At 39.1% G+C, this 13,725-nt stretch overlaps 1 long non-coding RNA gene across 2 annotated transcripts in view; it reads left to right on the top strand.

Moving 5' to 3' along the window:
- Positions 1 to 3,997: 3,997 nt before the first annotated feature.
- Positions 3,998 to 13,725, top strand: part of LOC138918629 (uncharacterized) — a 97,062-nt gene continuing 87,334 nt past the window's right edge. Inside the window, exon 1 of one of the 2 annotated variants that reach the window (XR_011428181.1) lies at positions 3,998 to 4,196. This is a non-coding gene — a long non-coding RNA (uncharacterized lncRNA). The remainder of the gene's footprint in view (positions 4,197 to 13,725) is intronic. The other variant, XR_011428180.1, reaches the window with a different exon arrangement.

Consider the following 13,725-nt stretch of genomic DNA (forward strand, 5'->3'; position numbering starts at 1 on the left):
CTATGAATTCACAAGCATAAGACTTCCTGGAGCAGGAGTACCTGTGTAGACAAAGGAAGGCCTGAACTATGAATACAGTGTGCTGGCTCAGTGTATATCTAGGTATCTTGGAGAATTGACTCCTGTGACTATGAAACAAGAATGTCTCTTTGTTCTCCTCTGCCTTTTCATTTGGTTTGCCATATGTCTGTGTGCGAGACAAAATCAGCAGGCATCCCCAACACCTACAAAGCCTTGGAATTAGGCTGTGTAAACTTGGGGCCAGTTACTTAAAATTTTGTGCTTTGTTTCGTTATCTGTAAAGTGAGGATGATGTTAGTAACTACTTCATAGAGTTGTTGAGAGAATGAAAAGAGTAAATACATGTCAAGTGCTTAGAGCAGTCCTGTACATGGAAAAAGCTAGATAAATTTTGGCTAATGTCAATAAAGTATTCCTCTGGCTTGCTATTTTGTGTCTGTAAAGAAAGCTTCATGCAGGCTGAAAGTAGCCAGCGAGCTCATCAAAAATGTGCTTACTGGGCTCTGAGCTCTTGGTGCCAAGGGAATGTATCTTATTATATTTGTATTCTGGCATGCAATGTGGTGCCTGGCACATACTCAGTACTCGGTAGGAACTGTCGGACTGAACGAACATGCTCTCAGTGCTGCTGTAATCCTTGGCATGCCATCTTTGATACATACGTGTGAGTCGCACCAGCTCTGACCCCTTGGCTTGAAATTCTCCAAAGGGTCGGGGAAGAATGAAGCCTCTTATAGAGACAGAATTTAAACCATGAAGTACCAAGGACCTGTGTTGCTACATCACCTCTCCACAGCCCTCACCGTCTACTTAGAAAGCTTCAAATAGTCTTGTTGTTGAGAACCTACTTTCATGTTTTTCTGCTGGAAATAACTTGCACTGCAGATCTTTTCCATGCTGTCAAGGCTAGCAAGTCGGGTCAACTGAATAATGAGCAGATTAATCAAAACTTCAGATGCTGCCTCTAGCTCATAACTTATAGACTGACAGGTTCATAATCCTTAAAATCATAATTTTCCCTAGGGTACAGGGCTTTTCTATAATAAGCTATTTCTTTTCACGTGAAGGTTCTCAGTAAAAGGAATACAATCTCTTTTCCTTCAACAGAGTGCACTTCAATTCTTTCTACCTATTCAGCCAAAAAAAAATGTTTTCAGAAGTCATGATGAGAGATTGACTCACACGCATGCGCACTCAAAGAGAAATATGGGCTAAAACTGTAGACTTAGCTCATGGTTTTCAGTTCATAAAGTAACTTATGGCCAAGAGGTCATCCAGGAATGTGTAGTTCGCCATGAAGTCATTATAGCTACGGGTTTAAAATGTTTCACAGTCTGTTCCTAAAATCTCTGAGAAAATACAGACATAATTGCTCAAGGTCTGCAGTGTATTTGAGGTCTGCAGAATCTGGATTTTTGTAACTCAAACAGTACATTAAATCATACTATTTTTAACGAGACTCAGAATGAGATAAATATATCCCTTAAAAAGTTCATGCAGCTCTTAGTCTTTGACTATGAACCTTCTCAGAAGCTTAAGTACTAAAAAGTTATCAACATAATAGATATATATATAATGAGAAGAAAAAAGCTTTGTGACATTTACAGTGAAATGTAAATCTCTCACTCTAGTCTTAATCCCAGTGGCAACTTCTTTTAACTTTCTAAGCTCTTTCTTATAGTAGATATCATTGTATTTCTAGGTATCTTATACTTTTCTTTATCTTAATTTAAAAATTTTAGGCTTTATCAACTTTCTATAATGATGGGGGCCTTTTCCTCTCTTAAATAGGATCTCCCCTTAATCCTTCCTGATATGGTTAGGTTACTGTTGTCAATTATGAATTCATGCTTACCTCATTGTATACATGAAATTGTATTCATGACAGAGGCATGTAGGTTTTTATCTTTCTCAGACGTTTTAATTGTCTTGTTTTTCACTTAAATAATTTGTTATTCACCTATTTTTTTTTTTTTTTCAGGACGATTAGCCCTGAGCTAACATCTGCTCCCAATCCTCCTCTTTTTGCTGAGGAAGACTGGCCCTGAGCTAGCATCTGTGCCCATCTTCCTCTACTTTATATGTGGGACGCCTGCCACAGCATGGCTGACAAGTGATGTGTAGGTCCGCACCCAGGATCTGAACCAGCAAATCCCGTGCCACCCAAGTGGAACGTATGAATTTGACCACTGTGCCGCTGGGCTGGCCCCTATTATTCACTTATTTTTAATTTTAAAAAGATGTTGTAATATCACTGACATTTCATAACCATGGAATTATCTTTTTTCCCCAGAGCCATTCCTTCTGGAAGTCTCTATCTTAATGCTTCAGTCTTGTCTGTTTGCTCTCTGGGTCTGCTATCTGATACCAGGATTTTCAACAAATTTGGGTAGATTTACATATAACTTGATAAATAACTTGTTTTTTTTATTTTTTAAAGATTGGCCTTGAGCTAACATCTGTTGCCAATCTTTTTTTTTTTCTTCTTTTTCTTCCCAAAGGCCCCCAGTACATAGCTGTATCTTCTAGTTGTAGGTGCTTCTAGCTCTGCTACGTGGGACACCTTCTCAGCATGGCCTGATGAGCCGTGCTAGGTCCGCAACCAGGATCTGAACCGGTGAAACCCTGGGCTGCCAAAGCAGAGCACACAAACTTAACCACTCGGCCATGGGGCCAGCTCCAAATAACTTCTAAATTTTAGCAAGTCTTTTGATAGGAGAGACTTAAATACTTATAACGAGGAAGCTCTTAAAATCTGATACCAAAAAGTATTTATCTTTTTGCTCATGTGTGACTTGTGCCAGAACGAGTCTTCTCTTAGCTCATCATGAATCCAGCATGGTCTTGGCTAGTTCTCAATAAGTTTTGTTACTTGGAGTATCCTAGTCACTTTTTCCGATGCTGATAATCACGTGTAAAATAAAGCAATAGTGATCTGAATACTTTCCAGTGCGTGATTGCCCCGGCTGCTCACGTTACTCGTGAATCACCTGATGGCAGCACACTGAACTGGAAGCTCTTCTGTTACCTCTTCCGGATTAGTTTTTAAGACAAACTTGTATTCCGGCCTTTCACCATATTGGAGGGCCTCTTACAAATGATCTGGTTTGGCTCTTACTTTGGTGTTACTGTAAGTGAGAGTACAAGCTGGATTTGGTAGTTCTTAAGAAAAAACAAAATGTATTAAACTTTACGGATGTTACGGACTGAACATTTGTGCCCCCCTAAATTTCGTATGCTGAAACTCTGCCTCCCAATGTGATGGTGTTAGGAGGTGGGGCCTTTGGGAAGTGGTTGGGATTAGATGAGGTCATGAGGGTGGAGCCTCATGAATGGGATTAGCACCCTTGTAACTATCTGAGTTTGCTTGCCCTCTCTTCTCTCTGCCATGAGAGGACACAATGAAAAGCTGGCTGTCTGCAACCTGAAGAGGGTCCTTGCCATGCTGGCACCCTGATCTCAGACTTCCAGCCTCTAGAACTATGAGAAATGAGTTTTCATTGTTTATAAGCCACCTAGTCTACAGTATTTTGTTATAGCTGCCTGAACTAAGACAACAGGGAAGATACATATAATCTCAAATCTGTCCTGGACTCCTGTTAATGCCTTTTCTGACACAGCTATGGAGCCAGGCATGGAGCTGTCTGCTCTTTCAGCACATAGCACCAGAAGGAATCACGGTCAATCATTCATTCAGCAAAATTGATTGAGTGCCTGCTGTGTGCTGGCGCCATCTGAAGCACTAGGAACACAATGGTGAACAAAATTCAGATGCCGTCACTGTTCTCTTGGTGCTCTGAGTCTGTGAAGGTCAAACATTAATCGGATATTTACACGTAGATGTATCATTACAAAGGGAAAGTAGCGTTCTATGAGTGCATATGGCATGAGGAAGTGCTGAGGGCAGAGGCTGCTGTTACCAGCCTCTCGTGAGGGCAGTCCTGCCACTTGGGCGGAGCTTTGGAAATGTGTGGGAGCATTTTTGTTCACCACCACAAATGACTGGAGGCATTTAGCAGGAGAGGAACAGCGTTAGACATCCTAGAGCTCACAGGATGGTCTTCTACACAAAGTATTGTCTCTCTTCACACGTGACTTTCAGGTACTCTTCTGGATACGCATGTGTTTCATTATCTGAGCTTGGAACTGAACTCCCTTTTACATAAAGATACAAGGTATTTTTGCATGATTTTAATATATAGACTTTTCTGAGACCGTGAGCCACGTAACTCGGGAGAAGATTGTACTTTATTTTGTGTGCGACTTTAATTACAGTTGTTCATTATTTTGGAAAATCCTGTCACTGGCGGCAAAGCTGCTGACGGTGTTTGAGTCCCCAATGCAACAAACCTGTATTGGTCTGCGTTTGGGACTCTGATTCACAGTGATTCTGTATATGGAATCATAGGCAAACGTGGTTACTTTATTGGATCTTTTCCTGTGGTCATGACTAATCATTTACGTAATGAAAGACACCTTACTGTTTATTATAAATTGCTTTCCTTGTATTTCTGCTTTATGTTACAGTTTGGGTACTACATTGTTTGTTTTTAAAATTATATGTATAGAGAGGTTAGATGATTTGTAAATTTAATTTTAAGACAGTAAAGGAGACACTATAAAATATTTGTCATAAAAAAAGTGCTGGGTCTTATGGAGTTGAGAGGCACAAGTGTGTAACAAAGAATTTTCCAGAAAAAGTAACACCTCACCTGAGGGCTGAATGACGACGGGCTGGGGTTAACTAGGGAAAGAGTGAGTGGAGAGATGGGTGTGGTGTGCAGTGTCAGACAATAGGGTGAGGTGTCCCTGGAGGATGGAGCCAGGAGTGTTTGAGGAACTGGTAGAAAGCTCTTATGGCTGCTGCTCAGAGATCAAGGCAGAGAGCAGCATGAGATGAGGCTGGTAAGATCGGTGGAGGCTGGTGCCTTCTAGGACCTGTAAACCAAGATAGATTAGATTTTGGTTTTAATTTAAATTTAAAATCAATGGGAAGCAATTGAAGTGCAGAGAGTCATACAATCAGGTTTTCATTTAAAAAAAAATAAGTTCTTGTAGTGCTGGGAAAAGATCAGAGGGGATGGGATGTGGGGTGAATGTGGGGGAATGATGCTAGTTCAGGTGAGAGATGATTATAGCCTGGATTAGGGTGGAGGTAGTGGTTCTGAGAAATATTTGGGAAGTAATACAGACAGACTTTGGAATAAATTGCTTGTTAGCTACACGCAGAAGGGAGAGAATGGTGTCAATGAGGAATCGTAGGACTTTGGCTTGTGAAATTGTGGTGAAGCCATTCACTGAGTTATGGAACCCTGGAAGAGGAAGAGGACCTGGTTTGAGCAGCATCAAGATCACAAGTCTGGCCTTGGAAGGCTGCGATGGTGATGCTGTTGAGACTACGAAGTGGAGATGTTGAGCAGGCAGTTAGAGCTTAAAGAAGCTTATGAGAAGTCTGGCCAGAGATAGAAACATGGGGTCATTTGTGTAATTTAAGGAGCAGTCTTGGCTGTAATTGTACAGGAAGAGAGTGTAGAGTGAAATGAGAGGAGAGCCCAGGATGGAGCTGGAGGAACTTTGACATGTATTTGTGTTGAAGGATGGTTCGTAAAGTGTGGTCCCCAGACCAGCAGCAGTAGCATCACTTGGGAACTTGTTAAAAATGCAAATTCTTGGGCCCCACCCCAGACCTACTTAGTCAGAAATTCTGGGAGTGGGGCCCAGCTCTCTGTGTTTTAGCAAGATCTCCAGGCGATTCCGATGCTCCCTAAAGTGTGAGAATTGCTGGTATAAGAATAGGAAGGAGCAGCCAGAGAGGTTGGAGAGGAAAGGAGAAAATGCGGTATCACAGGAGCCCTGGATAAAAGATGTTTCAAGGAGATTAGCCCACAGCAAAATCCTGCTGAGAAGTCCACCAGTAAATCTTGGTATCTGGTGGCTGAGCAACGTAAAAAAAAATTATATATATATATATATATATATATATATATAACTCACCACCTTTATAACTCCAAAGTTTCTCTGCGCTGCTCAGCTTTGATAATTTCTGTGAGCATGAGATTTCAAAATATATAATTGGCTGCAACCCAACATATTAAATAGGGGGTCGAGTTTATTATTGTCTATGCTACAATCTTGCATGTGATCACAAGGAGGGAGAATTAGCAGAAGTGGGGGAAACTGGATGTAGAAAGTGACCCTTCGTAATCTTGACTCAGCCACACGCAGACGTGGGAGCACCCTGACTGCCTTGCTCAGAGTCCCTGGTTATAGTTTTCAGCCTGGACTATTCTTAAGAATGTCCTGGGGAGCTTCTGTAAGATACCGACATCCAGGTCTTACACCAGGACAAGCAAATCAGAATCTCTGAAAGTAGGCTTCCGCATTTTAAAAACACTCCACTTGATTACAATGTTCAGTCCAGGGTGGAGCACCTTTGAGCAGGTTGTTTGATGAATTCGGATTCTATTAATTGGGCCATCTACCTTTAACGTAGATTGAGAGGAGTGGTTTATTAGATTAGTCTCACCTGGGTAGGTAGAGCATTCCAAATTTAACAGGCCGTCGAATAGCTCCTTTTTTAGGTTGTAGTTTCTGATGAAAATCAGTCATACACTCCTTTCTATTTTGTTAAATCCACCACTTTTAGCAACATATTGACACTTACAAGATTTAAGCCAACAGTAATTCATTTGCTAGCCCTGAGACCAAGTAAATAAATAGATTCCATGCAGATTTATGAGTTTGTGTTGTACAACACTAACAACAGCGTTGTGCAATATGCTTTTGGTTAAAATTACCTAAAGAGGGAGATAGGGAGGGTTATTTGTGTCAGGGTACTAAATATACATTTTTTTAAGTTGCAGTGAATTAAGCGGTAAGAAAAAGCAGTTTTTCTTTTGTAGGAGACCGCCTATAGAGAGATTCAACCAACCGTGGGTGAGGTAGACAACTTATACAATGCTGACAATGCTCAGAATCACGTCGAGGAGATATTAGTTTGTAGAACCTGCTGTTTGGAGGCCCTGGCTGCCTTAGCTTACTTATCTGATTCATGGCCATTTTTATCTGATGGCCAAGATCTACAAACAACCACCAGGGGGCCCCCAAAGCTTTTCTATCTGATTTCAAGGACCACGGTCTTTGGCAGCAAGCACAGCTGATAAAATAACCCCAGAGGAAAGTGGAGGGGTGCCTTGGTCCATATTTAAAGTCTGGCTTTCTCCTGTGGACATTTTCATCCAGAATGTAGCAGCAGCTGCTGAAATAGCTTTGATGTACTGTGGGTTTTATCAATTTTTTACTGTAACATTGAATAATCTTTTATGCCTTGGCTTCTTTTTGATGAGCTAAGGTTTTGTGTAAATTCAATATTCGAGGTAGTAAGAAAAAAAAGATTCATTTCTTCTTAAATTAAAAATGAAAAGAAAGAGGTTAACTTTGTTTCTCTACCTTTTTACTGAGCTAGAATAACTGGAGATTTGCAAGGTCTGTGCTGAATAGAGTGGTGCGTTTTCCTAACATCCATTCTTTGTACCAGATCTGTCTTGAATTTCCTTTTAGATCTATTTCAAGAACCCTGAATCTTATTCAAGTGAATGGTTAATTTTGGCGCTTGCAAGGCAACTGCTAATTGTTCTCAGGGGATATGATTCGTAGCCATGAAATATTTTTATTAATCTGGGCAATTCATTTAAATTTTTAGAGAAATATTCCTCATTTTCAGATAGATACTAATAGATTCTGCATCAGTTTGAAAGTATTGTTATTTTTATTTGAATGATCTCTTTTTGGGAGGAGGGATTCACACTATTTAAAATGACATACAGGTAGTAAGGCTCTATCATTTTGAAGAAATGAAAGATGATTCTGTTTATATTTTGGATTGATTTCTATAGAAGTAACATTATTTATCTGAAGTCTGGTCATTCTGAAGTAGTAGAAAGAATTTTATAGTTTTATTGAAACATACATTGAACTCTAAATTAAAGTTGTACCAAATGCAAATATTTAATAACACATGAATACATTCTAGTAAGGATTGAATAAATATAGAATTAATCCAGAAAGTTCTCTGATGATGGATTCAATGATAAACAGATAACCATGTGGTAGGAATTGGCAGGAGAGATTTAAGCATCACAAATCTGGTAAGTAGAGATGTCCTTAAGGTATTGCCCACTTTTTAGATTTTGTGCATATGTGAAATCAGATTCTACTCTCAGTTCCATTAAAACTGTGGTTTCCCCAGACTCCATAGATTCTTTTTTTTCTTCTTTTGTTTTTTGGTGAGGAAGATTGGCCCTGAGCTATCTGTTGCCAATCTTCCTTTTTTTCCCTCCCCAAAGCCCCAGTACCTAGTTGTCTGTCCTAGTTGTAGGTCATTCTAGTTCCTCTGTGTGGGATGGCACTGCAGCATGGCTTGATGAGTGGCACTAGGTCCACACCCAGGATCCCAAATGGCGAACTCCTGGCCACAGAAGCAGAGTGGGTGAACTTAACCACTCGGCCCTGAGACAGGTACCTCCACACTTTCTTTATGGAGGAAATGTTTTTGTGATGTGAAATAAACTTGAAGTTTAATTTGAAGAATTCTTAAGACCCTTGAAAGATATCTACACAGGATTAAAGTGAACTGAGTTTGTTTCCATAACTGGTCATGGGATGTAACTGAGTCTGTGGGCCTTTATGGTTTGCTTACCATTGTCTAAATACATACAGGGTGTATGTAACAAGTGTTTTCTTTTCTTTGTTTTTTTTAAAGATTGGCACCTGGGCTAACAACTGTTGCCAATCTTTTTTTTCCTGCTTTATCTCCCCAAAACCCCCCTTTACACAGTTGTATATCTTAGTGCCAGTCCTTCTAGTTGTGGGATGTGGGACACCGCCTCAACGTGGCCTGATGAGCAGTGCCATGTCCATGCCCAGGATCCGAATCCTGGGCCGCCGCAGTGGAGTGCACGAACTTAACCATTGGGCCACGGAGCCGGCCCCCTTTTTTTTCTTTTTTACATGTTAAGGTGTTTATTACAACAGATTGGGTATTGGGAAAATATTGGAAACTATTAATTATTCAACAATAGAGAATTGTGGAAATAAACAATGGAACATCTGCACAATGGAATATTATGAAGCCTTAAGAGTGATGGGGAAATGTTTGTGATATATTAAGTAAAAAAAGAATTATCTTTAATAAACAAATTGAAAAGAAAGAACCTATAGATTGAAAGAGGCTTATGTGACATATTAACCACTTGGGATGTATCATTTTGTCTTTATAAGTCCAAATGCGCACCCATAATGGGTGCACACACACACAAATTGAGGAATTTTGAAGATTAACTAGTTACTATTTTTTTCATTTATTTTTTTATTTAATTTTTTTTGAGGAAGATTAGCCATGAGCTAACATCCGTGCCCATCTTTCTCTACTTTATATGTGGGATGCCTACCACAGCATGGCTTACCAAGCGGTGCCATGTCCGCACCCGGGATCTGAACCGGCGAACCCTGGGCTGCCGAAGCGGAACGTGCGCACTTAACCACTGCGTCACCGGGCCAGCCTGCTAGTTTTTTTTTAATTGAGCAAACACTGGTTTATAACATTATATAAATTTCATGTGTACATCCTTATATTTCGATTTCTGTATAGATTGCATCATGGTCACCACCCAAGGACTAATTACCGTCCATCACCACACACCTGTGCCCAGTTACCCCTTTTGCCCTCCTCTCTCCCTGCTTCCCCTTTGGTAACCACCAATCTAACCTGTATCTATGTGTTTGTTTGTCGTTGTTGTTTTTCTCATCTATTTATGAGTGATATCATACAGTATTTGACTTTCTCTGTCTGACATTTCATTTAGGATAATACCCTCGAGTTCCATCTATGTTGTCGAAAATGGCAAGATTTCATCTTTTTCTTATAGTTGAGTGGTATTCCGTTGTGTATATATATACGCCACATCTTCTTTATCCATTCATCCCTTGATGGGCACTTAGGTTGTTTCCAAGTCTTGGCTATTGTGAATAATGTTGCAATGAGCATAAGGATGCATATATCTTTACACATTCATGTTTTCATGTTCTTAGGATAAATACCCACCAGTGGAATAGCTGGGTCCTATGGTAATTCTATTCTTAATTTTTTGAGGAATCTCTGTACTGTTTTCCATAGTGGCTGCAGCAGTTTACATTCCCACCGGTGGTGTATGAGTTCCCTTTTCTCCACATCCTCTCCAACACTTGTTATTTCTTGTTTTGTTAATTATAGCCATTCTGAAGGGAGTGAGGTGCTATCTCATTGCAGTTTTGATTTACACTTCCCTAGTAATTAGTGATGTTGAACATCTTTTCCTGTGCCTGTTGGCCATCTGTATATCTTCTTTGGAAAAATGTCTGTTCATATCTTTTGCCCATTTTCTAATTGGGTTGTTAGTTTTTTTGTTGTTGAGATGTATGAGTTCTTTATGTATTTTGGATATTGACCCCTTATCAGATATATGGTTTGCAAATATCTTCTCCAAATTGTTAGATTGTCTTTCCATTTTGTTTATGGTTTCCTTTGCTATGCAGAAGCTTTTTTAGTTTGCTATACTCTTATTTCTTTATTTTTTCTATTGTTTTCCTTGCCTGGTCAGACATAGTACTTGAAAATATGCTGCTAAGACCGATGTGGAAGAGTGTACTGGCTATGTTTTCTTCTAGAAGTTTCATGGTTTCAGGTCTTACATTCAAGTCTTTAATCCATTTTGAGTTAATTTTTGTGTATGGTGTAAGATAATGGTCTACTTTCATTCTTTTGCATGTGGCTGTCCAGTATTCCCAACACCATTTATTGAAGAGACTTACCTTTCTCCATTGTATGTTCTTGGCTCCCTTGTTGAAAATGAGCTGTCCATAAATGTGTGGGTTTATTTCTGGGCTGTTTGATTCTGTTCCATTGATCTATCTATCTGTTTTTCACCAGTACCATGTTGTTTTGATTACTTTGTTTGTTCTTCTTTTTCCAATTCCTTTAGGTGCACTGTTAGATTATTCATTTGAGATTTTTCTTGCTTGTTGAAGCAGGCCTGTATTGCTAAAAACTCTCTCTTAGAACTGCTTTTGCAGTATCCCATAAATTTTGGTGTGCTGTATTTTTGTTTTCATTTGTCTTCAGGTATTTTTTGATTTCTCATTTGATTTCTTTGTTGACCCAATCATTGTTCAGTAATGTTTTGTTTAATCTCCACGTATTTGTGGCTTTCTACTTTTCTTCCTGTAGTTGATTTGTAGTTTCATACTGTTGTGGTCAGAAAAGAAGCTTGGTATTATTTCAGTCTTCTCAAATTTGTTAAGACTTGTTTTGTGGCCTAACATGTGATCAATCCTGGATAACATTCTATGCACATTTGAAAAAAATGTATGTTCTGCGGTTTTTGGATAGAATGTTCTGTATATATCTGCTAAGTCTGTCTGGTTTAATGTGCTATTTAAGGCCAATGTTTTCCTATTGTTCTTCTGTTTGGATGATCTATCCGTTGGAGTAAGTGGGGTGTTAAAGTCTCCTACTACTATCGTGTTGCTATCTATTTCTCCTTTTATTTCTGTTAATAATTGGTTTATATATTTAGGTGCTCCTCTGTTGAGTGCATAGATATTTACAGATGTTATGTCCTATTGTTGGATTTTTCTCTTTATCATTATGTAGTGCCCTTCTTTATCTCTTATTACAGTTTTTGTTTTAAAATCTATTTTGTCTGATATAAGTATTGCTACCCCTGCTTTTTTTAATTGCCATTTGCGTGGAGTATCTTTTTCCATCCCTTCACTTTCAGTTTGTGAGTGTCTTTAGGTCTTAAGTGTGTCTCTTGCATGCAGCATATATATGGGTCTTTTTTTTGGGGGGGGAAGATTAGCCCTGAGCTAAGATCTGTGCCCATCTTCCTCTATTTTATATGTGGGACACCTCCTACAGCATGGCTTGATAAGCAGTGCACAGGTCTGCCCCTGGTGAACTGAACGTGTGAACCCCAGGCTGCTAAAGTTGAGTATGTGAACTTAATGGCTGTGCCACCAGTCTGGCCACTGGGTCTTGTATTTTTAGCCCATCAGCCACCTTATGCCTTTTGATTGGAGCATTTAGCCCACTGACATTTAAAGTAACTATTGATAAGAATGTACTTATTGCCATTTTGTTACTTTTTTTCTGGGTGTTTTAGTAATTCTTCTCTTTTCCTTCTTCTCTTGCTCTCTTCCTTTCTGGTTTGATGGCTTTCTTTAGTATTATGTTTTGGCTCCATTCTCTTAATTTTTTGTAATTTTTTATAGGTTTCTGGTTTGTGATTTCCATGAGGTTCATATGTAAAACCGACGTATGTAGCAATCTATATTATGTTGATGGTCTCTTAATTTTGACCTCTTGCTAAAAACTCTACTCTTTTACTCCCCTTTCCACATTTTATTTGTTGATATCATATCTAACCTCTTTTTGTGTGTATGTCTGTCCGTTACCCTCTTATCATGGAAGTAAATAATTTTAGTACTTTTGTTCTTTGACCTTCATATTAACTTCATAGGTGGTTGATCTGCTACTGTTATTGTATATTTGACTTTACCAGTGACTATATTGGGTTTTTTAAAGATAATTTTCTTATTCCTTTTGTGGTCTTTTCTTTTCCACTTAAATAAGCCCCTTTAGCTTTTCTTCTAAGGCTGGTTTTTTGGTGATAAATTCCTTTAGTTTTCGCTTGTCTGGAAAACTCTTTATCTCTCTTTCCATTCTGAATGATAATCTTGCTGGGTAGAGTATTATTGGCTGTAGATTTTTTCCTATCAGCACTTTAAGTATATCACGCGTCTCCCTTCTAGCCTGTAAGGTTTCTGCTGACAAGTCAGCTCATAGCCTTATGAAGTTTCCTTTGTATATAACTTGTTGCCTTTCTCTTGCAGCTTTTAGGATTCGCTCTTTATCTTTAATTCTTAACATTTTAATTATAATGTGTCTTGGTGTGGGCCTCTTTGGATTTATCTTGTTTGGTGCTCTCTGTTCTTCCTGTATGTGGATGTCTGTTTCCTTCCTTAGGTTAGGAAAGTTTTCAGTTATTATTTCTTCAAGTAGATTCTCTGCCCCTTTGTCTCTCTCTTCTCCTGCTGGGATGCCTGTAATATGGATGTTAATGCTCTTGATATTATTGCAGAGGTCCCTTAGACTGTCCTCATTCTTTTTAATTCTTTTTTATTTTATCTGTTCAGCTTGGGTGATTTCCTCTAGTCTTTCCTGCAGCTCACTGTATCATCTACTCTGCTATTGAGTCCCTCTGGTGAATTTTTCATTTCCATTATTGTTTTCTTCATTTCTAGTTGGTTCTTTTTTATATTTTCCAATTATTTGTTGAAGTTCTCACTGTATTCATCTGTTCTTCTCCCAAGATCAGTGAGCATCCTTATGACTATTAGTTTGTGCTCTTTATCAGGCAGATTGTTTGTCTCTGTTTTGTTTAGTTCTTTTTCTGAGGTTTTGTCCTCTTCCCTTATTTGGTACATATTTCTTTGTCCCCTCATTTTGCGTCTTTCTCTGTGCTTATATCTATGCTTTGGGTAGATCTACTACATCTCCCAATCTTGGAGGAGCGACCTTATGTATGGGATGCCTTATAAGGCCCAGCAACTTGCTTCCATCTCATCACTGGTTCCAAATGTTCCAAGACTGTCCCCTGTGTGGGC

This window comes from Equus caballus, chromosome 18 (genome assembly GCF_041296265.1).
Source record: "Equus caballus isolate H_3958 breed thoroughbred chromosome 18, TB-T2T, whole genome shotgun sequence".
Classification (NCBI taxonomy): Eukaryota; Metazoa; Chordata; class Mammalia; order Perissodactyla; family Equidae; genus Equus; species Equus caballus.